The 23,082-nt window shown below is 55.3% G+C and overlaps 1 protein-coding gene across 3 annotated transcripts in view; it reads right to left on the bottom strand.

Annotated features, from left to right (window-relative positions):
• Cxxc5 (CXXC finger protein 5) overlaps window positions 1–22,584 on the bottom strand; it is a 32,648-nt gene extending 10,064 nt beyond the window's left edge. The window contains exon 1 of one of the 3 annotated variants that reach the window (XM_021150506.1): window positions 22,074–22,584. The gene's annotated coding sequence lies outside the window, so the exon portion shown is untranslated. Of the gene's footprint in view, window positions 1–21,915; window positions 22,001–22,073 lie in introns of those variants that run through there. The other 2 variants (XM_021150508.2, XM_021150505.1) reach the window with 2 other exon arrangements.
• Between the last annotated feature and the right edge of the window lie 498 nt (window positions 22,585–23,082).

The raw sequence follows: 23,082 nt of genomic DNA, 5'->3' as shown, positions 1-23,082 counted from the left end.
TTTGTAGACCAGGCTGGCCTCGAACTCAGAAATCCGCCTGCCTCTGCCTCCCGAGTGCTGGGATTAAAGGCGTGCGCCACCACGCCTGGTTTAGCATATGACCTTTTGAGCTCTCTTCTGACATATAGGACCCTATGGATCACTAACACAGATAGGCTTTTTTCTGTATGCTTCAGCCTATATACTCCTTATAGACACCCTCTGGGTATGTCCTGTATTGTCCTACTGAGAATAGGCACAATGGTCTGTGGCTAGGATGGACAGACTGATGCTCTGGGTACCCCTGGACCCTTAACTAACTGCTTCCTCGAGTGATGCTGTCTAAGCAGACACCCACCTGAAATGATAGCTCGAGTCTCTGCTTAGCCTCTATCCTGATGGGTTTCATCACAGACAGGCAGCGAAAGCTAGCTCAGAGGACACTTGAGTCAAGGAGCTAGAGTAGGTAAACTTTGTCAAAAGAATAAAGCTAGCTAGTCACTGGAGTCGGTCTGTATCGTGGCTCTGTTCCCTCACCATGAACTTTGAACTAGCCCTCTCCCTGCATAGAGCATCAGTTTCCCATTTGTAAAATAGTAAATGCCCAAAGACTGTTTTATCATATGAGTACCTATCTAAGTATATACACTGTGTGCATTTTTGGTGACCAAGGAGATCAGTACACAGCATCACCTAGACCGGGAGTTACAGGGAGTTGTAAGCTGCCATGTATATACTGGGAACCAAACCTGGGTCCACTGCAAAAACAGCTAGTACTCTTCTTAATTACTGAGCCATCCCTCTAGCCCTGCTGACGGCTTCTTGACCCTTGTTCCAAACTGTAGGACTCCTGCTCCTAGGCTCCAAGAGGAAGAAGACACAGACACAGACACACACACAAAGTTTGGGAAAGCAACTCCCCATCTGGTTACCCAGAGTGGTAGAGACCTAGTGGCCTGACAGGAGGCCAGAGCGAGTCATAGGATTTGTAGGAGAGGAAGCCTCTAAGCAAGCCACAGATGGAATTTGGCTTACTGAGGGGCAGGGAGACATATGGTGTCCTCTAGCTCTGGTTGCCTAAGGGGGACGTGACAGCAAGCCAGGCACTGTGCAGAACATTTTCTTGTACTTTGTTTTTGTTGTAGCTGTTTTGAAACAGGGTCTCTCCTGGAGCTCAAACTATCTGCCTGCCTCTGCTTCCCAAGGGCTGGGATAAAAGGCATGAGCCACCACACCCAGGCCTTGTGGCTTATTATTGGACTGTCTCTATACCCTGTTAACTAAAAGATGTGAAACTATCTGCCTAAGGTCACCAGGTCAGTAGGTGACAGGGCCACAAGTTTGAACCCAGACCTGGCTTTCTAACCCTGGCTTAAGAGGAGAAGGCTCCTCCAAAGGATCTTTCTGGTGGCCTTCAGGCTTCTAGGGACATCACATCAAGCACAACTGCTAAAGAGTCTGCGGCTGTACCCCAAGCCCAGGGGAAGGGGCTACGGGTGGGCCGGACGGGCCTGGCCGGGCAAGAGCTCCGGGCATTCCGGCAGCCTCCGCAGGAAGCAGAAGGGGACGGAAACCGGCTCTTGCTGCCTCCCCCAGAATCCTGTGGGCAGCCCAGCCTGGCTGCACAGAGGCCTTCTTTGTGCCTGCCCCAACCCGCCACCCGGCTGGCCCAGGGTTTTGAGTTTCCTGGGGGGGGGGGCCGTCCAGCCACCACTAAGCCTCTAGCTTCTCCCCCTCCCAGTAACAACCACAGCAGTCCACAGCTGGAGGAGGAAGTGAGTGGATGGCTGTGGCTACCCCGGAGACTCTAGGGGATCTGCAACAGGCCCTCATCCCAATCCCCCATATATTTACATACCCTAACCAGAAACCGTGGCACCCAAGCTGTCATGACCCACCTGGAACCACCCCCATCCGACTCCACCAGGATGCTCTTGGGCCAGGTGGGTGGGGCAGCGCAACTGCCAAGCCACCCTTCCCCACACTCTGGACACAGGACGCACCAAGCAGATGTCTCTTCTCAGCATTTTAGGGGATAAAGGCCCCTTTGGGGGTGTTCACTAAGAAACTCGGGGTACCTGGGAAGAAGGGAGTAGGAAGCAGAACCATCTAGCTACCAGGGGGAGCACGTCAGACATTCAGGCTTGGAGCCTTTGTCTGGTGGGTATGGCCAGGTGCGGATGAAGTCCATGGCGCTAACCTTTGTGGTCGAGAGCGCCAGTGCAGTTCTGCACCAACACAGGTGGAGGCACTTGGGACATAAACGCCCAGTGTGCAAGGTGGAGGAGGGTGCTTCCCATACCTCAGGTCGTACACAGCCATCAGTGTTGTTTGCAAGTAGAGCATTAACTATGGTGGGTGAGTGTCTGTCTGCAGGTTCTTCTGCTGTTGTGCTAACCTGCCTTAGCTGTGAGACAGCAGTGTGTGTGCCCTGTGAGCCCTGGCGGGGCCCGAGTGTGACAGGCATGATGCAGTTGGGAACTGGTGCCAGCTGCTAAGGCTCTTATGGAAACAGGAAGCTGCCCACAGGTGTGCCTGCTGTGCAGTGCGGTGCGGTGGGGGCTGGGCTTCAGTTTGTCCCTCTTGAGAAACCAATTCACTGTTTTTGCTGAGAATCCCAGCCCCGAGCGAGGCACCTGTCTGCTGTTCAAGGTCTAACAGCTCTGGTCAGCATCTAGCCGCCTGCCTGGCAGCCGGGCCTTAGCGTGGTAAAAACTGGCAAACAAAAGCCCCTAGACCGCAGGCCCTCCCTGCAGAGGCGTGGGGGAGGCAGGCAAGACGCAGGAGACTGAAGGGGTGGGAGGGAGGGAGGGAGGTGTCGTCGCAACCCCGGAACACAAAAATAATGAGGCGAGAGGGGCCATGGGGCCAAGCTGGCTGGTTCCGGAGTCGCTATCTGACCTTGACAGATGCCACAGCTGGGCGCCTGGAGAGGAGCTACAGCCACCCGCTGCCTCTGTGCTCCAGCCTGCCGCCACCCCCCCCCCACTCCCCCCAGGCCAGGGTCGATTGAGGCTCTTACAGGCCAGCTACAGGCAGGCCCCCACCAGGGACGGGAAAGGAGAAGGCCCAGGGTGTGGAGGTGACTGGGAGGGGATCTAGCCACAGGGCCACCTGAGTACCCCAGCCCTCAGGTGTGACCAAATGTTAACATGGAGTTGGCTATTGTACTACAGCTTAGCTATGTGTCTGTGTGTGGAAGTGAGGCAAAGTCCAAGTCTGACAGGGACAAAGATAGTATGTTTATGTCCTCGGGGGTCATAGAAGCAGGACGGATGGACTAACATTCCTGCTGTTGATGTGGACATATTCTCGGGGATGGGTGCCGATCGCTACACAGCCGGCCAATGCAAGCAAGGTTGGGACTAGGACTGGAGTGGGAGACAAAGAGAAGCACGGCTGCTCCCCCCACCCCATGACTCTCTCTAGACCCTGCTCCCTCACTGTAGCAGTTGTCCCCCTCAGCATGCAATGATGGGTATATAGCTGGGTACTGCCCCTTGGGGGGTTGGCAGCAAGGGGCTGGGGTGTGAGCTGCAGCAGGGGACGCTGGGCTAGAGGTAGATTAGCAATTCCGAGCACTGGCTGCATAATTAAAAAATCATTACGGCAGGCAGGCGGGCAGAGCTGAGTGTGAGCTCACGCTGGAGCAGGCGGGGACACAGCCACAGCGCTCCCCCTCAAAGTGCTTCCCCGAGGAAAAATCCCACCTGCTAATATAATTATGGAAAAACACAAGCACGGAAATTCTGTTTCAGCAAACAGTGTGCCTGAGTGCCCAGGGCTTGCATGGCCCCCAGCACAGTTAGCAGGACTTAGGGCTGGCACCTCTGGTTCACTGCAGTGAGGCAGGTCCTGCTGGGGTTCAGATTCTGACCTCCACCTGCTGGAATCCCCAAATGCAAGAATCTGCATAAGGTCATCTCTTGTCAGTCATGGCAAGGCTGACAGGCACTGGGCGGTCCTGCTCACCAACGCAACACCCTCAGAAGCTCAACTGCCTGCCTCTCTCCTGTCCCCGGCTTGCCTTTCAAGTCTCTGCCCAGCCCTTCGGCTGGCTGTGTGGACCCCAGGCTCCAAGGACACAAGGCACCCTGGGCTTGTCTGGGTTAAGCCAGGCGGGCAGCCATTCAGCCTGGGAAAGGCGGCCAGCTTTGGGGCACATGCCCCAGAAGGGCAGGCTGAGCCGCCATCACCTCGGGCCTGGAGCGGGCAGCGCAGGAGGGAGCCGGGTCTAATTAGTCGGCCTGGGAGGACGGGGCGGGCGCCAGGCGGCTGCCCAGAGCAGTGCAGGCACGTCCGAGAGCGGCCAGGAGGTGGTGGCGCCCGGAGACGCACCCGAGACGCAGCGGGCAGGAAGCCTGGGAAGGAGGGCTGGGGCCAAGGAGACTCGGCAGCGAGCAGGACTGCCGCCCCTCACTCCTCCATGCCACCAGGCGCGGCAATTAGAGGCTTTCAAAGTTTGTCCTTAATTGGTTTCATTTTTGCCTCATAAATGATTCATGGCCCCAGAGGTCTGGGAGGCGGAGGGAGTGGCAGGGGAAATTTGGGGAGGCTTTTGCCTGGGGCCAGTCCCTCTCTACCTGAGACTGGGAGAGAACTCTGAACCCACTGCAGTGGAGGGACTGGGGGAAGCACTTGGCGGGTGGGACCCTGTAGCAAAATTTAAACACCCAGGCCGTCTCTTTGGAGTTTTAATTAGGAGCTGCAGCGTCTCTTCTGTGGACAAGGCTCAGGCTCTGAGTCTAGGCACAGCCACAGCAGCTGCTGGGACCCAGGAAGCATGAATAACGCCAAGATAACAACCTACAGCATCAATGGTAATAACCATGAACACTTAAGAACGCTTTTAACTGGAACCCGGCAGAGTCTCTTTTAACCACTCACTGCCCCAGCACCACAGGGTGAAGTACTGAAGATCACTGCTTTCAAAGAAACTGAAGCCCAGCAAGATTAAGACCCACCTTCTGAGTGCCCCCCCCCCCCCATGGTAGAAGCCCTCAGCTCCAAAGCTCTTAGGGCTCAAGAGATTTTGTCCTCGTGGGGCCTTGGCCTACCTGTAAAATGGGAACAGAGAAGCCCACAGTCCCTAATGGAGTGATAACTCTGTGCCAAGCCCAGTACTGAGAAATACAATGGACACCACCCTCTGGGAACTCCCGGTCTCAGAGACAGACAGACATGTAACAGTTCACCCAGAGAACATGTGAACACATCATAGCTAACATGGTGGGATAACAAGTCTTGAAGCAAGTGAGATAGATATATGGCCAGGATCTCCTTTCTTCTGGCTAACCGGCGAGCGCTACACTCAGCGAGAGGATGTGGCTCACTTAACCAAGCCCTGGGTCAGATCTCCCTAGAAATTTAGAACTACAAGTTACACCATTCTGACACTGAGATGCAAATTGCTATTAAATACACTGTTTTTTAAAAAATGCAGTCTCCAGGGTTGCTTGCCTCTGCCTCCCAAGTGCTGGGGTTAAAGACTACACCTGATGTGTCTTTTAACATTTTTAAAGTGTGTGTGTGTGTCAGTGCCTGTTTGAATCCCTTGGAACTGGGGTTATCTACTGGTGGTTGTTAGCTATCTGATGACCTGAGAATTGAACCCAGGTCCTCTGGAAGAACAGCAAAATGTGCCTACCACTGAGTCACCTCTCCATATTAAATTCACGGTAGGGCTGCTAGGCCCCTAGAAATTCTAGAGATGAAGGAAACTGACTGCCCCAGGTCCAGGCTTGCTGCTTGGTCTTGGATGCCTCACAACATCTCCTCTTGCACAGTGTGTACCAGGTATTCCTCCAAAGTCCTGCTGGGGCAGCAAGCTCCAAAGCAACCCGCTCTCCCAAATTGATCAGGCAGAGGAAACAGTGCAGGCTGGTTACAGCTGCCCAGACCCTTCCACAGCCTTCAGAATGTAACCACACATACTTCCCAGATGAAGAAAACGAGGCTTAGGGAAGAGAAGGTTCACAGGTCTAACAGGCTATGGAGCCCATGGCCCGTGAGCCCAGTGATGGGTCGGGGCAATGAGTATCCTTAACTCTCCCACGCCTAGAAACTTTTTGTCCCAGCCCTGATCACTCTTTAAAACCAAGAGCGCCCACATTTCCTCAGCCATTAGAACTCAGTCCAACTGAAGCATGTGATCAGCAGCCTCACAGGAGCCCTGAAGGTGGACAGAGATATTTCTACTACCGTGGTGTGCACAGGGCTCCCAGCCCTGTCTCGTTCAGCTAGGTCTTTTGACAAGAAGCTGGGATGGTTGAAGAGAGTAAAATGGTGCCCGCCAGGGGTGACAAGCTGGAGGGGGTGACTATGACCCACAGACGGCTTACCCTCACCTAGGACAGTAGGTGCCTGCAGGATCCCAGAGCTGAACTCATTCTCTGGGAGGAAGACTAAGTAAGCAAGCTATTCTCTACCCCATCTTGATGGAGTCACTAGCTTAACAACCTGGGTTGCTTAATGGCACAACCATGTCATTCTTGAAGGAAGTAGACACTCAAATGATCTGTTCTTTGAAGAACTGGACATTTGTGGCATTGAGATCAGTATACTATGGAAGCTGACAAAGGCCACTAATATACAGACAAGTAGCCAGTTCTCAGAGCCCCAAGTCCTACTCAGTAGACCTAGCTAACAAACCCTGATGCCCAGGTACTCACCGTGCCCCTTTGCTCCCATCTACCTATCCCAGAGCTGTACAGTGGGGTCACTGGGGCCCCTCTTCTCAGCTTGCCCAGGAAGCTGCATGTCTTCAGTGGGTCAGTACTGACGTCAGCAAGGCCAGCCGGGCGTGGAGCCTGCCACCTCCGGAACCGCCAATTAATTAACTTTTTCAAATTAATTTCCCAAGCAAAATTCCATAATTACATCTGTTTCCATCAGCCTCCTAGCTGGGCAAGCAAGAGGATGACCCCACATTGAGGTGGAACACAGTGAGAGATGAGTATTACAACCTGGGAGTTGAAAAGGACACAAGAGGTTTGGTTTCTCTCTAACCGAGAGTTTGCCTAGTGTCCTTATAGAAACCGTTTTGAGGGGGGACAAACTAAGACCAGAGAGAGCCCTTTGGCCCAAAAGTGAAGGGTTCTCAGAGATATCTGTGTCCTGTTGAGCTCACCTTGCTGCTGCTGCTGCTGCTGTTGGTACCCCACTAACACACCCCCCTCAGTGCCCCTAAACATAGCAGGTCTTGGCCCAGTAGCAGCACAGGCTCCAGGAGGCTGAGAACGCGGCTGCGGTCTAATTTCCCAAAGGGGCTGAGATTAATTAGCTCACACACAGGCACAGAGAGGGAGAGAGGAGAGTGGGAGCAGGGGCGGGTGGCGTCAGGCAAGGAGAAGCTGCTTGGCGCTCCCCGCCACCCGACCGGCAGGCAGGCAGTCAGGCGGCCTTGACAGCCTGGGTGCTCTGAAGGTCAGTGGTCAAGCCAGCTGAGCTAGCAGACTGGCACCATCTCCTTCCCAGAATGCCGACGACCAAAGCTGGAGGGACAGAAACCAGGAGGCCAGGGTTGGGGGAGGGGCTTGCTGTTACCATCATCTGTGGAAGTCTAGCTAGGTACTGTTCACACATGTCGTGTTTCATCTTCATAGCAGCCCAAAGACAAGGCAGCATGGTCCTCCTGCCTTTACAGATAAGGATGCTGAAGCCCAGACAAGGGCAGTGACCGGCCAAGGTCACTCACGCTTGGGCAACAAAGGTAAAGCTTTTATAAAGGTTGGCCAGTCCAACTCCACAGCCCACCCTGCTGCCCCATGACAGCACAGGGCATATGAAAGGATCTTGTGCTTACAAATGGGTAGGAGTCAGCCATTTCATGGAGGGACTTTGACCCAAAAGAGGAAGTGACCTGAGGTGGGGACCAACCTGCAGCCAAGACAACCTAACTTGGAGACGCTTTAGTGATCACCAGTGGCCACATGGAACGGAGGACTCTGATTGGTTAAGTGGCAAACCAACCAGGTGATGGGGGACAGGGGCGTGTTTTCATGTTGGCTGTTGGCCGCTGTGTACCCAAAGGGAAATGTTTACTTAAGGGACCTCCCAACCACTCTCTGAAGAAGTTTTCCAGAAAAAAGGGAGGCAGCCAGTCAGAACTGGGACGCTAAGACCCTCAGCAGGTACCTAGGTGGTTCAAGCCTGCTGCTGAAATTTCTCAGAGCTTGCCACACCCTTGTGGCATCCTTGTGGGTGCTAACCCTCCTTAGACCCAAAAGACCAGCAGCAGTCCACAGCAACCATTACCCATTCATTCCCTGTGACTCTGCAAGTAGGGACGCATACCTCCCCCGGGAGGCATATTAAGGTCCTGTCCCTGTCCTGCCTAGGAGATCTAGTCTAGGGGGATCCCAGACAAGCTGGGGAGGCTTGCTAAGCTCAAAGCCTAAGTAAGTCTGGATCATAGCAAGTAACAACCTCAACTCACTGGGTTCTGCAGCCCCTATACCTGAACCTCTCGAGATAGGGCTAGCTTGTTATCTTTACAGTCATCACTTGCTCGGGCCATGGATACTGGATGACCAAGGCCCTAGTCTCTCTGTGAGCCACCAACTCCCTTATTCATACGTTCTGCTCGCTCCATTCCCATACACAGCAGTCCCTGTCACCTACACTTATGGTGACCCTTTCCATGTCCACCCTGATGTGGCACTGCTGTGTCAGTAGCTCCGGAACTATTACAACTGGCTCTTTCCTTCCAGGATGTGAGGTGTCAATGTCCTCTATCCTGAATCTAACTGATCAACCCCCTTGTCTCCTGCCACTCAGCTGGGCTTCCTCACTTCTGCACACATCTGAGAAACAGCTCCAGACAGGGCCAAGTCCATGACAATCTAATTACGGATGCTTCTTGAAGATGCTGCCCCCAGGGGGGAAAAAATATAGCTTTGGTAGAGCAGACAGGGGCTCAGTACCAGCCCCCACGGGGCTCAATGGGGACTAAACCCAGAGGCTCACATATGCTGGGCATGAGCCCTGCTGGCGAGCCCCACCCTCAGCCCCCATCACTTACTTTCAGCAGTGTAACTGTAATACCAAGATGGCACTTGGTTCGTTTTATAGACAAAAATGATAGAAAACCTGGCAGGTAGGGGGTGGTGGCGTACATCTTTGATCCTGGTATCTGGGAGGCAGAAGTAGGCAGATCTCTATGAGTTTGGAGCCAACCTGGTCTACATACTTGAATTCCAAGCAGCCAAAGCTACACACATGGTGAGACTCTGTCTCAACAAAAACAAACCAAAATAAAACAAAGCTTTGGGCATGACACAGCAGGTAACAGCCAACATCAGGGTCCCCAGCTCAGGGACAAGTCTAGTTTTCTGAGTGTCTCAGCCTTTCTGGAACCTTCTCCTTCCCCCTTGACCATCTTACATAGGGAAGACCAGGAGGTGGGAGCCTGCTGCACCCCAGATGATCTATAACAGAGGTGCTGGACAGTGGTGTCAGTACCCCTCCTGGTTACAAGGCCATGCCCACCCAGCTCAATTCTCTCACTTCTTGTGTGGAAAACAGTCTGTCTTCTCCATTCTGTGTGGGAGGGCAGGCAAGCCCTGGCCCCAGTGGCGCTAAGGCTTAGACACCACTGCAGGCACCCTGCCAACCTCACAGCCCAGGCCCTCTTGTCAGACCAGCGCCATGCAGACTAAGAGGTGTGGCCAAATCCCAAGTCTCAGGGTGCTAGCTGGGGGAAAACAAGGGGACAGAGAAGAGTGAGTGCCAGGCTAAGCGGCACAAGACTCCTTGGACAGAAGAGGTGTCCTTCCTTCCCCAGCCCCCAGAATGCTCCCATCTCTCACAGCCCCCACCTTGAATGGGGAGAGGTGGCCACTTCTGGGAAGATGGATTTTCCACAGCGTTCCTCCACCAACCTCTCTTTCCTCCCAGCCTGTCTGCCTCTTTCCCTTGCCTATCCCTTGCCTACCCTTGAGTATCCTCTGCTTGAGCCATAGTCCCCTATGACAACACCAACTGGGTCCCCAAATGGGGCTGACAGTAGCCTAATGTCAGGGAAAGCCCTCTCCCACTCCCACCTAAGCATCAGAAGATGACTGAGGGGAGGCCTCTTTTGTGTAAGCCTCAACAGAGATAAGCAGTGTGACATGAGTGTTGTGTGGATGCAAGTGGATGCAACAGGCACCGCTGAGTGGGTGCTCAGGACCTCACACTGCAGGCAGCCTCCTAAAGGTGTGAGCAGGGGCCTACAGACCACTGCTTGAGCCTGGATGGGGAGGTATACAAGGTCTGTGAGGGCAAGGGTGGCTTCCTACCTATGCCTGATGGAGACTGGGCATGCCTGATTGCCGAATCTGTGCCAGCACGTACATGTACCAGGATCAGGTGTTTCTGAGGTCCCCACACATGCGTGAGTGGGTCTGGAGTATGCGGGCAGTGGGTTCCGCTCAGGCATGTGGAATTAGATGTGCTGAAGCCGGGTATACCCTCTATATCCCTGGCTGTGTTGAGAGTGGGACTGCGTTGAGTGTGTGCTCTGCCTGCTGCTAGGGATGGGGTGACTCACGCCTCCTGAGCTAATCTCGCCACCCGCCTGCCCGGCTCACCCTGCTCTGCTGGGCTCATGGCGGCCAGCACAAGAGGTGGGGAGGAGGAGAGCAGGCAGACACTCAGCGGGGAGGCTGGCTTGATAAATAACCTGCTGCTTCCCCAGGCCTCTGTGAAGGGGAGGCTGCATCAGCAAGGAGCAGGAGAGGGAGGCAAGAAAGGCATCCGTCCTTGGCCCCCCAGGCGCTGACTGCCCTGGCCCCCGTGGCCCAGTCTCCGGCTTCGGTTCCTGTTTCATAGAAACCTGATCTGGGAAAAGCCTATCGGGTCATCTTGCCTGTCCCGGCAGGCGACCCAGCAAGCTGCCCCTCAGGGAACAAGCCCACAGCCTGGCTGCCCAAGCAGTGGGTGGGTGGGTGGTAGGATATTTCTGTCCAGACTAAATGCAGCTTTAGGCCTCTGTCTGTGCACCAACAGCTGCTCCCAGAGGCCTCAGCTACGCAGTGATGACTAAATTTAGCCCCACCCCACCCCACCCCCCAGCAAACCCCAAAGCTCACCTCTTCATACTGGTTCCACACAGGGATAGAGGGAAGGATGGATAGTCTACAGTGTCACCTTGGGCCACTGAATGCCTCTCTGGGTCTTAGTTTTGTGTGTGTGTGTGTGTGTGTGTGTGTGTGTCAAGTATTACTCGGGTCTGGGCTCTGAACTGCCCTGCAGGATTTATTAAGGATAGTCTACAAAAGCAGCTAAGTCGGGGTCTTTGCCTAGTGGTTACTGAGCTGAGGTTCCTTTCCCACAGTATCAACTTCAGCTTATAAACACTGACTTCCTCCGTTCTGCCTTTCCCTCGATGATCAGACGGGGCAATACCAAGCTTCTCCAATCTACCAAACCAGACTCTGGCCAGGAGACAAGTTGTGCCAGGCTGGGAGTGTGTGTGTGTGTGTGTGTGTGTGCACACGTTGACAGCTGATATTTCCTGGAGGCTACAGTTGGGTAGGGCCAGAATTCCTGTCTGGACCCTAACTTCAGCAGAGGATCCTCTTCCAGTTTGCATCCTGGAGAAGATCAGTACCATTTCCAAACCCACACTGCTGTGGTACAGACGGGGTGGGGGTTGGGGGGGGTCAGTCATCTCTACGGGGTTCAGCAGGCCGGGGAGGGAGGCAGCCACAGTTCCCCTCCTGCCCACCCGCTGCTTCCCCCAGCCCCACATGCACCGAATTCCCCACGTGCCTGTCTGTCTCTGACAGCTCGTGCAAAATACTTGGCTGAGCAGGCGCCCGCTGTTCTGAGCCTGCTGTGCCTCCTCCCCATCTTCCCAGGGGGTTCTGTAGACAGAGCCAGGGATGGGAAGGGACCGGAGCCCAGGGCCTGGTGGACAGTTGGGGGAAAGAAAGGGCCAGAGAGACCAGTTTCAATTCACACGACTCTATCCCCAGTTCCTGGCCCTGAGCATGGAGGACAGGGGAGGCTACTGTGTGTGAGCCAGTCTTGTCTGGGTGGCAGCTGCCTATATCCCTTCTGCTCTCTCACCCTCTCAGGAGGCCTTGCCAGGGGTTTCCCATTCTCCTGGACAAATGAAACCACACCTGCCGCTCTGTGTCGCTCCACTATGCCCCTCTTCCCAGGTAGTAACTCAGGACAGAGCTGAAGGCTTGGAAATCTGGATAAGGGCCCAACCCCTCTTGGCAGTCAAAGCCCCCCTTCCCAGAGCATGGGGGGGGGGTGTTCCAGCTCTCCTGCAGTGAGGGGCACACCCACCCAGCTGCCAGGCTAAGATGACTCCATGTAGGCCTGAGGGGGGCCAAGTCTGCTCCTTCCTGTCCAGCTTGTCAGGTCTTCCCAGGAGAGCAGCTGGGATTTTCCTCTAACCACTGCCTAGCTGCCAAGCTCCTTCTCTGAATCACCCCTGTGACCCAATCAGATCCCCCACCCCATTTCTGCAGCCAAGGATTCCCCTCTCCCTGGGAGATGTGCCACTTGACTTGAATCCCTAGCCCAGATCCCGTTATAGACACTGGCTTGTGGGTTCCATTTTACAGATGGGCACACTGAAGTCATGAAGGAGTTCCCTGGAGAGGAGGGGTAGGCTTCCTCTCCTGTCTTATCTTGAAACTGATTGATTCTCTTTCTTATCTACTCCATAAACCTACATCTATCTTTGGCTCAGGAATCCAGCTACCCCTTTGCCCAGACTAATGGGGAGAAGAGAGGAGAGGACTCAGTGGCTGGCGGAAGGCCAGTGTCCCAGGCTCTTCTGGACCATCCTGTCATTCTCCACAGCCTAACAGTGGTCCCAGGAAGACTCCTAGCCTTGCTGTTGCAGTGAGCCCCACACTGTGGGACAAAGCCTCCTCTCCCCATTGCACAGATGGGGTTGCTGAGGACCCCAGGGGAGGGGAGCTGCAGGCAGCCATGAGTCAGAGGGGGAGCTGGGAAGCCGCCCGGCCCTGCCTGCTGTCGCTGGAAGCAACAGCCTGCATTTCCTCCTCACACTGGTGTCTCGGGAAGCGTGGGCAGCAGGCGGCAGGCTGCCACAGGGAGGACCCCTCCTGTGTCTGCAGGCCAGCCACAGCCCCTTGCTGCCTGACTGGGCCCAGAGCCCACCCTCTCCACGTAGAACTGGCCTTTCAGTCCCTGGAATAGGTCCTTGTCCCTGGAGGTCTCCTGGCTCTGCAGCCTCAGGAGAGCCCCAAGCCCAGCCCCATTCCAGCCCCACTCTCCCGTGTTCTCTAGCGTCAAACAAGGCGACTGAAGCGTGGCCATGCATGCTTCCTCCCCGCAGGAAAACCTACTCTTGGTGACTGTAGAATCCCAACGTGACAAGAATGCCAACTTAAAACATCTTTTCATTGCAAACAGTCTATGATTCTAGACTCCTGTCACTAAGATTCTAGACTGCCAAAATCCTACGGCTCTGGGAAGGGGCCACTGGGCCCACCCACCTCCACCTCCGACCAATCTCTCACCAAAGCTTTTGGGAAGAGGGCTGGGCTGGAGAGGGTCAACAGGAAATGACATAAAGCTGGGGTATACTATGGGCTGGGGGAGGAACCAGTCTAACCCCAGGGGAGAGGCCACCTCCTCCTGGCACACAGGGCCACTAACTGCACAGATGTCAGGAAATGAGCTTGCGCTGGAGCAAGAGTTGGTAGCTGGAGGGTTGTGAGCCTGTGCTCGGCCCCCAAAGCGCGGGCCAAGCCCACATCAGGTCAGTACTGGTCTCCATGCTTCTCAGGTTCCAAGCCAGGCTCTTGGCTTTATCTTCCTGTCTTCACCACCCACTGCTTCCTGCTTCCCACCACAGTCCCTTCACCTCCCAGGCTGGCCCCAGTCTAGGCCAGCTGGTAGCCAGCCAAAAAAACCCTCCAAATTGGGGCCCAGTTGACAGATAGAAACACTGAGGTCCAAGGAGAAGGTATGATTTGCCCACCAGGTTTGTCCACATCTCTCAGTCGTGGCTGCTCAGCCCTTCACTTCCCACTATGCTTCACTGAGTCAGTAGGTGTCCACATGCCTGCCCTCTACCCACCGGCACCCCAGTGTACTTTGAGAAAGTTCACTCACACGGCCAGCTCATTCATTCATTCACTCAACCAGTCAAACAGCCTTCTTCCCTGCCTCAAACCAGGTTCCTTGCTGGGATGATGGAGTCAGGGTGGTGGAGAGGACGCAGGCCCATGTTTGGTAAACACTTGGGCAGAATGGAAGATGCAAAACACACACACACACACACTGACCAACTCCAGCTGCACTGAGGGTACTCACAGCCTGGCATACACTGAACCAGGACCCCACCTCACTTGCTTCATTTGTGCACAGCTAGGCATACCCAACACCCAACTCCCAAGTGTGTGGTGGGGATAACAGCAGAGAAAGGGCATAAAGAGGTTGGCATAGTAGCATCACTTAGGGGCTTAGGGTGGGCTGGGCTTTCTCATATCTATGTGAGGACAGAGCCTGATGAATGCAATAGCTAAAATCTTCCAAACACATGGTGCCAGGCACTGGGTACACAATGAAGCCACTGCCACATCCCATTTGCAAGGCTGGCACCTAGTGGGGCTCAAAACCCTTGTAAGCATCTGATGAACGAAGGAGCTAACGACAGGAAGTACGGCACTGCCTCGAAGGAAGCACAACCTGGTGGTGCTTGTGAGTAAGCAGGTCTCAGCACTCATGGGCATGTGTATACCCACGCAGGTGTGTGCACACGGGGCCTTGGTCAGGACACTGAGGGATCTAGTTACTCTGGCTCCGGCCTAGCTAGGTTAGGCCCCTGGGTGGGAGATAGGGTGGCTGTTGGTAGGTACCAGGCCTCCAGTACCCCCATGTTGGCTCATTCCAGCATGGCAAACAAGTCCTCCTGCTGGCCAGGCAGGAGAGGCAGAGGAGGAGGTCAGAGGAGGTCAGAGGCAAGGGGGGGATTGGTCCCCCCAAAAGCCACGTGGGGTCTGCCAGACAGGACAGAGTAAGTCCAAGGCTCCCCAGGGGCCACTGGGCAGGCCTGGCTCTGCCCTGTTGAGCCCAGCAGCTGGAGGGAGGTAAATCCAGCGCAGGGCGTCCCAGCCACATTCCTGGGAGGCCAGCAGGGCTGCCTGCCCACTGCTCTAAGCGGAGCGCAGCAGCCAGGCCTAGGGCTGCCACTGCCCTCTTCCCAAACAAACAGAAAAATAAATAAAACCGGCTCTCACGCCAGCCAGCCAGCCAGCCAGCCCGACCGGCCAGCCAGAGGAGGGGGCAGGAAGGGGCGGAGGGCGCAAGGACAGGCAGGCAGACCAGTTGCCACGGTTTCTGTTCCACTGGGAAGGGGAGCCCAACAAAAGAGGAAAATGGAGGAAAAGCAGATGAGACAGTCAGAGATGTCAGGGAGATATCAGATAGGGTGTGTGTGTGTGTGTGTCTGTCTGTCCAGTGGAGGTGTAGAGTAGGAGGGTCAAGAAAGACAAGGAAGGCAACAGTGGCAGTCACAGTGCCAGAAGGTAGAGACAGCCTCTGGGTCAGTAACTCAATGACAGAGATGGGGGGGGGGCAGACAAAGGGGGCCCTGTGGGCTGGGGCAAGGGGGTCGACTTGAAGGGCTATGAAATATTAAAGAGCCTAGGCCAGCGAGTGACAGAGGTCACAGAATTCAGAAGACTAGCCAGTAAACGATAGGGGGCCTGAGGCGGAAGGCAGCCCCCACCTCTGCCACCGTCTATCCGAGGGCAGGCGGGGCTATGGGGACTGGTGATAGGAAGGAGAACTTTATAGTTCCCTCTCCCCTCAGGCTGAGCTGGGCACAGCCAGCCTTCCAGAGCTTCCAGCCACTCCAGTATTAAAGCCAGGAGGCCTGTCAGCTCAGTGGCTGTCATGGGTGCTTCCTGGGGGAGGAGGGGGTGGACTCCCCTTCCCAGAGAAAAAAACAAAACAAAACAAAACAAAACAAAACAAAACAAAACAAAAAACAGCCAAGCTACCACTTTTCAGTGACTAGCGGGGAGGGAAGGCTGTGCCTCACAGCTCCGCTGAGCCAGCAGACCATTCCCTGGCCCCATTACCAGCCTCATGACCTTGGCCAGCCCCTTGCCCTCTGTGTCTGTATAGTTCTACCCACAGCAGGCTTAATGAGAGGAAAGAAAAGAGAGAGCAAATAGCATGTGGGAACCCCGTGGGGCTGAGCACCCTACAGGTCCTGCCCTACAGGCCTTTGGGTGCTCGGAGGCTGGTTCCTTCCGTCCACTTTGCAGATGGGGAAGATAAACTCCAGTGTGGAGAGAGTAAGGCAGCCAAGGGCACAGACCTGGTTCTTAGATACAGGTTGTCCTCCCCGGCCCAATTCATTGGAAATAGTTCTTAACACTATAAAAGTCAGCTTCTAAGCCTTCCATCCCAGCAGAGGCAGAAAGACTCAGTGAGTTTGAGGCCAGCCTTGTCTACATAGCAACTTCCAGGACAGCCAAGGCTATGTAGAAAGACCCTGTCCTAAGGATACAACAAACAAACAAACAAACAAACAAACAAACAAACAAACAAATCAGGCCCACCTCTGTTGATTGCTGAGTGGACACATCTAGGCCCTCTCTCTCCTCATGCTTAATCCTTGCATTCAATCTAAAACTGGTCACATGAGTTAGTTAGCTATTTACTGACCCATCTCAGAGATAAAGGAAACAGGTAGGTAGAGAGAAAACTTGCCTGTATGGTATACAGTCAGCCATATAGTGGTCAGGATTCACAGTCAGGTGTGAAGACCTCTCTTGAGTCCTGCATGTGCACTGTATGGAGTTCAGGGATGGTTCTTAGGCGGAGCCAGGAGAAGGCCTCGGTGGGCCCACAGGCCCCTAAAAGAACTATGGCTGGGAAATCAGGAAAAGGTGAAAAGGGAGGCTATTGCTGAAGTGCTGGACATGCTTGTAAGTCCCTGTACTTGGGAAGGCAGAGATAGAAGGGTCTCTGCAAGTGTAAGGCTGGCCTGAGCCACACAGTGCTCAGTAAGTACTAACTGCTGTGGGAGCAGGTGGTGAGCACAGTCAGTCTACGGAGGGCATGGCCAAGGGACAGCCTAGGAACCTGGCTAAAGGGATCTGCCTATTCCACAGGTAGCCCTGTACCAGCTACAAGAGATCCTGTTTCTTGACAGAGGGATTCTGTAGTTGGCGCAAAAGGGCTAGTGGAACCCTGTCTTGCTGGTCCTCAGGGTTCTGACTTCAGCTCTAGGGTTGGTGTACCAAGAACTAATCACCCTCCTAGATTCCCTAGGGCTAGTAGAAGGGAAGTTGGGATTGCCCACCACCCCCAATCCCTGCAAACCCAGAGGGAGGCCAGCATCAAGAGGCAGGAAATGAAGAAGAATTTGCAATCTAATTGAGCTGGCGGGGGATTAGGCCACAGAATGCAATTACAGAGGCTGGAGCTGGTCCAGGGGCAGGCAGTGACACCCCAAAATGTGGCCTTGTCCAGGTGACTGGGCCCAGCTAGTCTCAAAGCCAGGATTCAACTAGAGGAGAGGAAATTAAGAAAGCAAGACTTGAGGCTAGACCACTCTCCCTTAGAAGACAGTCAAGAGTTCCAGCTCTGTGGGATGCCCAAGCAGCGGGAAGTTTAACTGGGAATCACTCTCCAGCCCCTTGAGAATCCAGGACAAGCCCATGGACTGTCACAAGTTCTGCTCATGCATGTCCATGTGTGATTCTGCTCTCAGGTAAGGTGTGCGCGCGCGCGCACACACACACACACACACACACACACACACACACACACGCACACACAATCACACATTGATGTTCACCCGCACAGGGGCATACCCCAACCTGCAGACACACTGCTGTGGACCTCTGCTGCCAGGGGAGAAATAGAAGAAACACCCATGACCTTAAAACCCTTTTATTCTTATAATCACAGGCTGCCATCGCGGTGGATATGCGCTGTCACCCCGGCCCCAGCCTGTCTCCCTCCACGGCTTCCAAAACTCCCAGCGGCAGGCAGACCAGGAGGCTGCCCTGTTACTAAGGCTAGTGGGAGGGAGGACACAGCTAAGTGGAAAAGGTTTTCAGTCTCTCGGCTTCACAAACAGGGAAGAAAGGACTTAGAAAGTCAGAATGGCAAACAGATTAAGAAAGAGACAAGAAACACAAAGCCACTAGCCACTGACAACTGCCCACTCAGCTCAAATATGTCTACTTCCAGGTTTACTCAAAAACTCACAATCCAGACATGTACCTCTAAAGGAGTGGACACTCTCCCGTGTGTCTCTGTGTGTGTGTGTGTGTGTGTGTGTGTGTGTGTGTGTGTGTGTGTATCTCAAGTACATACTAGGAGCCAAGTGTGGTAGGGCACATCTTTAATCCCAGAATTTGGGAGGCAGAGGCAGACTGGTATCTGTGAGTTCAAAGCTAACCTGGTTTATATAATAAGTTCCAGGTCAGCCAGGGTTATACAGTATGACACTGTCTCAAATCAGACACATACAAATCACAAACCTTACAAAATTCCAAGTACTGGAAACATACAGTGTATGTTATATAGGGACATGGCCAACCAACAGACATACAATTTCAGACTTAAGTGCATGAGATGTATATGTAGTATGATAATATGTAATATATAATGCAGATACATAACCATTCATTTGTATAAAATCATACATCTTAGACTTCCACATCTTCAGACATACACATTCTAAACACAGACTTGCAGACAAGAGATATACCATCCAGGCTGTCACACAGATCAACAGACACAGTGTCACACAACCCCATCTTTGCCAGCTGATTTTACGGGCAGATGAAGGGTTGGAGCTTTCTGGGTCTCTGAGGGGGCAGTCCTTTCTCCCTGCCAGCAGCCTGGGAAGGTGGGCTCAGCACTGAGGAGAGCAGACAGAGCAAGAGGGAAGGAAGAGACTGCAGAAAAAAACTTTAGTGGGATATTCTTGTTGGGCAGTAGCGCGTGAGTAACGGGGGAGGCTTTTTTTGTGGTCTGGTGAGTTCCAGCTATGAGTGAGAGTTTAACTATTAATATACTTAATCAAGGACACCACACACACACACACACACACACACACACACACAATCTCTAGGATGGTAAAGGGTAAGAGAGCAGGCACTCTACACTGGGGGACCCTTCACCCTCCTGCCCCTCCAGACCCGAGGCAGAATGTGCACACCAGAACAGCAAGGAACTCAGCACCCACCAGAGGCTGAATAAATGAATTACTTAAAATGACAGTAGGTAAGCCCACTCCATCCATGACCACCGAAGGCAAGCGCTGGAGAATTTCCTGTGACTGAGTGATTCCCGCATCCCACAGAATCAAGAGCGCGATCAGGTCTAGTCCAAGTCTCAAGTCCTCCATTTTTTTCTACCTCACCACAAACCCTATGGACTCAGCTGGCTTTAGCTCAGTCCAAAGCTCTCTCCTCTTCTTGGAAAGAAGCACTGAATGCTCCCATGAGTAACTAGGTAGGGACCTAAAGAAGGGCGGACTTAACCTACGGAAACAAGCATGGCCCCACATTCACATGAGCCTCAATTTCACAGTCGCCAAATGGGTATGAGAAAAGAAACAACAAAACTGAAGGGTCACCGGGGAGCCCTTGGGCACATAAGCCTGTGAGGGGCTTGAGCCCTGGATTCAGAGCCCTCCCCCCTTCCCTTCCCCCACGCAGCCCAGCTCAGCCCAGCCGCCGGGTGGACATTCCAGGCCTCACGTGATAAAGGGGAGGCCATTGGCCCTCCGGTAAGTCAACAGGAGAGATAGGAGGCCAGGGTTACCTGCTGAGCTGGGAAACCGGGCTCAAACACACACACATAAATAAGGCACTAACAAGCCAGCTAGCCAAGGGCCTAGCTTCTGCAGCCCATTTAGCTAGGTGCTTCCCCTAGAGAATCCAGCTCCTGCCAGGATGAAGGGGAGGCACCTATAGTGCTTACCAGGACTACAGAGTAACCCAGAGGCCAACCTCCGTCAGCTGTTCCCAACCCTCCCCGGGGCAAAAAAAAAAAAAAAAAAAAAAAAAAAACAAACTGTCACCCCCCCCTCCTCCCTAAGGAGGACAATTTCCGTTCTGGGGGGGGCGACAGCTGCAGAGCGCGTCGCTACCCGCCCCCCCCCAACAACAAGCTCCAGCTTGACTCTCATCTAAGGAACTGCTAAATCAACACCATGCAGTCACAGTCGAAGTAGGTGAGGACAGTCTCCTCATACTACTCTCAAAAAGGAGATGGGAAGGGTTTCCACCAACAACTCAAGGCACCGTAGCCTTTCAGGAGAGGGTCAGGTCAAGCTTAGGCCAATAGGTGCCCCCCACCCATCTCATTTAAACAGTCTCCACTGCTAGGACCGTACACCCGAACCCCCCGGTGGGGGCAATTGAGGTGGCGCTGGGCGTTTAAACCGCGCTCCAAACAAGTCCGCAGCGACCGCGCTCGCAGCCCCCGCCAGGCGGCCCCAGCGGAAAACTTGAAAGGGACTCTGTTTGCCGGCGGCCCTGGGGCTGCTCCGGGGGCGGGGGCGAGAGCCAGCGATCACACGCCCCCTTCCCTAGTGCTTCCTGGGCAAACCAGCGCGACGGGGGCGGGGTGGGCTGGGAGGGGGACGCACTACAAAACCGAGGGCTCCAAACAGCATGGGGGCACAAGGGAAGGCGAGGATCAAGGGCCTAATCCGCATCTCGTTTTGGGTACTCCCATTTGGATGACCCAACTCTCAGACCACCCAGGGTCCCGGGGAGCATAGTAGGGTGCGGCTGCCAAACCTTCATTCCCCCCACTTTTCTGGAGACCAGGGGAGCAAGTCTTTCCAGATGAGTCACTACAAATCCCCCAAAATCTAATGGTACCTCCTTGCAACCCATGGCACCAACCCAACTCTGCGCACCCCTTACGATTCCCCAGGGAGAAAAAAAAAAGGAAATTTTGCTTGCTTTTTCCGGTGCGCCCCAGCACTTGTGACAGGTCCCCTAATTTAAAAACGGGGTCCCTCACTTTCGGTCCAACCTATTCATAAACAAAGCCAGGCGCACCCCGCTCTCCCCGCCGGAAAACAGCCCATTCCGGGCGAGGACAACTTCCCCCAGTAAGAAAATTAACACATTCCTCTCGCGGCAGTTCAGCCCTGGCTCCAGGGATGCGAAAGGGAGGGGGCTCGGGCGGGACTTCGAGGGTAAATTCGGGGCCAGAGCAGCGTGGCAGGAGCCTGGGATGCCCGCCCCCTGCAGACCTGCAGCCGAGGAACAACCGCCCGCCCCCCCCCCCCCGCGTCCCCGGCTTTGCACGCAGCTAGGCACAAACGGAAAGGCAGTCCGAGACTCCCCAAGGCCGTAAAGGACAGAAGAGAGACCGCCTAGCCGGCGGAGGTGGAGGTGATATACTTTGACGGGAAAAAAAAAAAAAAAGGTCAAACTTGATCAGCCCTCCAGGCACCCTGCAGGCAGCGGGGGCGAGCAGCCCGAGGGGAAAAAACAGAAGTAGCCGCCGCCTCTTCCAAGTCTAAGAGGAGGCAAGGCCACGCGTGGTCCGAGGCGCTCGGGGCAGTTAAGAACGTCCCTGAATACAGGGCAGCGAGTGGGGTCTGAGTGTGCGCCGCAGACCTGCAAGCAGCCACCCCCGCAGGCGCAGCACCCGCCCAGCACTGCGAGGTGAGGACCCCCGGCGCCCGCAAGCTACAATGATTGGGAAGGAAGCGTCCCCCGCAGGGAGAACCCCAGCCCCGCTCCTCCGCTCCCAGCCCGCCGTCCTCGACCCTAAAACCCCTCTTTTTGTCTGAACTCAGTGATCTGCGACCGAGCATACTGCGGCTTGGGAAGGCTTCGATATAGGAGCGGCCACCGAGCGATCACCGGAGCTAGGTCTCCCAGGCCCCGCGGCTCAGGCTGCGGGCGTCCCCCGCCCCTCCCAAACACCGACCCCTCCTTCCCCATCCCTGGCTCTCCGCACCTGAACTTCGGGGGAACCCGCGCCGCCAAACTTTCCGCGGACTTGCGGCGAACTCCGGCCCCGGCCGCGCACGGAGCCCCGGGGGAGGAGAGGGAGGGAGGCGGGGAAGGGGAGGGGGTTGGCCTCCCGGGGGGGGCGGAGGAGGGCCCGACACCTACCGGCTCCGCGAGTCGTCCGAGCCGCCACGGTCGCCGCGAGGCCGAGGGGGAGGGGCGGGGCGGGGAGCTGCGCTCCGCTCTGGGCACCGCCGCGGTGCGCTCCGCTCCAGTCGCCCGCCGCGCCCGGGGCCAGAGCCGGAGTCGCGCCGCCGCGGCTGGCCCAAGGCGGGGAGGGGGGGGAGCCTGCAGCACCTGCCCCTCCTCCCCCTCCCCGCGGCCCAAATTAAAAAACAACAAAAAGCAACTAATCACCCCGGAGCGCAGCGCCTCGCGGCGCGGCGGGCGAAGGACTCGGCGTGCGGCGCCCGGACTCAGCAGGCGGTGCGCATGGCTAGGCGCTGGCTGGGACGCGGGGCTGGGCTGTCGGGGGTGAGGCTCTCCTCTTCTGGCTCTGCTCGGACGCCTGCTCTCGCCGCCGCCTCTACATCCCAGCTCAGGCTCCGCCGCCTCTGCCGCCGCGCCGCGCGCCCGCCCGGGCAGGAGCTCCGAACGCTGCCCGGGGGCTGCCGGCAAAACCCGGACCGGACTAGCGGCTCCCTCACCCCCCCTCTCCACCTCGGATTCCCTCCCTCCTCCGCGGCCTCCCTCCCAGATCAGCTTTGGCCACTTGGACGCCGCAGGCTCTGAAGCTGGAGTCGCAGCCGCTGCGCCTCAAGATCCCCGCGTCCTGGCGAGGTCCTCCCAGGCTGAGCTCCCCCGCGCGTCAAGCTTCACCTTTTTTCCATGCAACTTTACAAATACATAAGTAAATAAATAAATACCACACGACCCCTTTGTAGGAGATGCCTGGGCTTGGAGACGCACCTTCCGTGGAAAATCCGCAGACCTTCTGCTCTCTGCTCAACTGTTCAGGGGGGGCAACAAGCTACAGGGATTGAGAAGGAAGGTTTGGCAGCTCAGCCCCCACCCCCACCCCCCAGCTCAGGTGCTGCTCGGTCTGCCAGTCTCTTAGTTCAAAGACCGCACCCTTCCCAAATACACTTGCCTGCATTCAGTAGACCCTAATTCC

Source organism: Mus caroli, chromosome 18, assembly GCF_900094665.2.
Source record: "Mus caroli chromosome 18, CAROLI_EIJ_v1.1, whole genome shotgun sequence".
Lineage (NCBI taxonomy): Eukaryota > Metazoa > Chordata > Mammalia > Rodentia > Muridae > Mus > Mus caroli.
The sequence above is the reverse complement of the archived record's forward strand: the minus strand, read 5'-3'. Positions and strand labels throughout refer to the sequence as shown.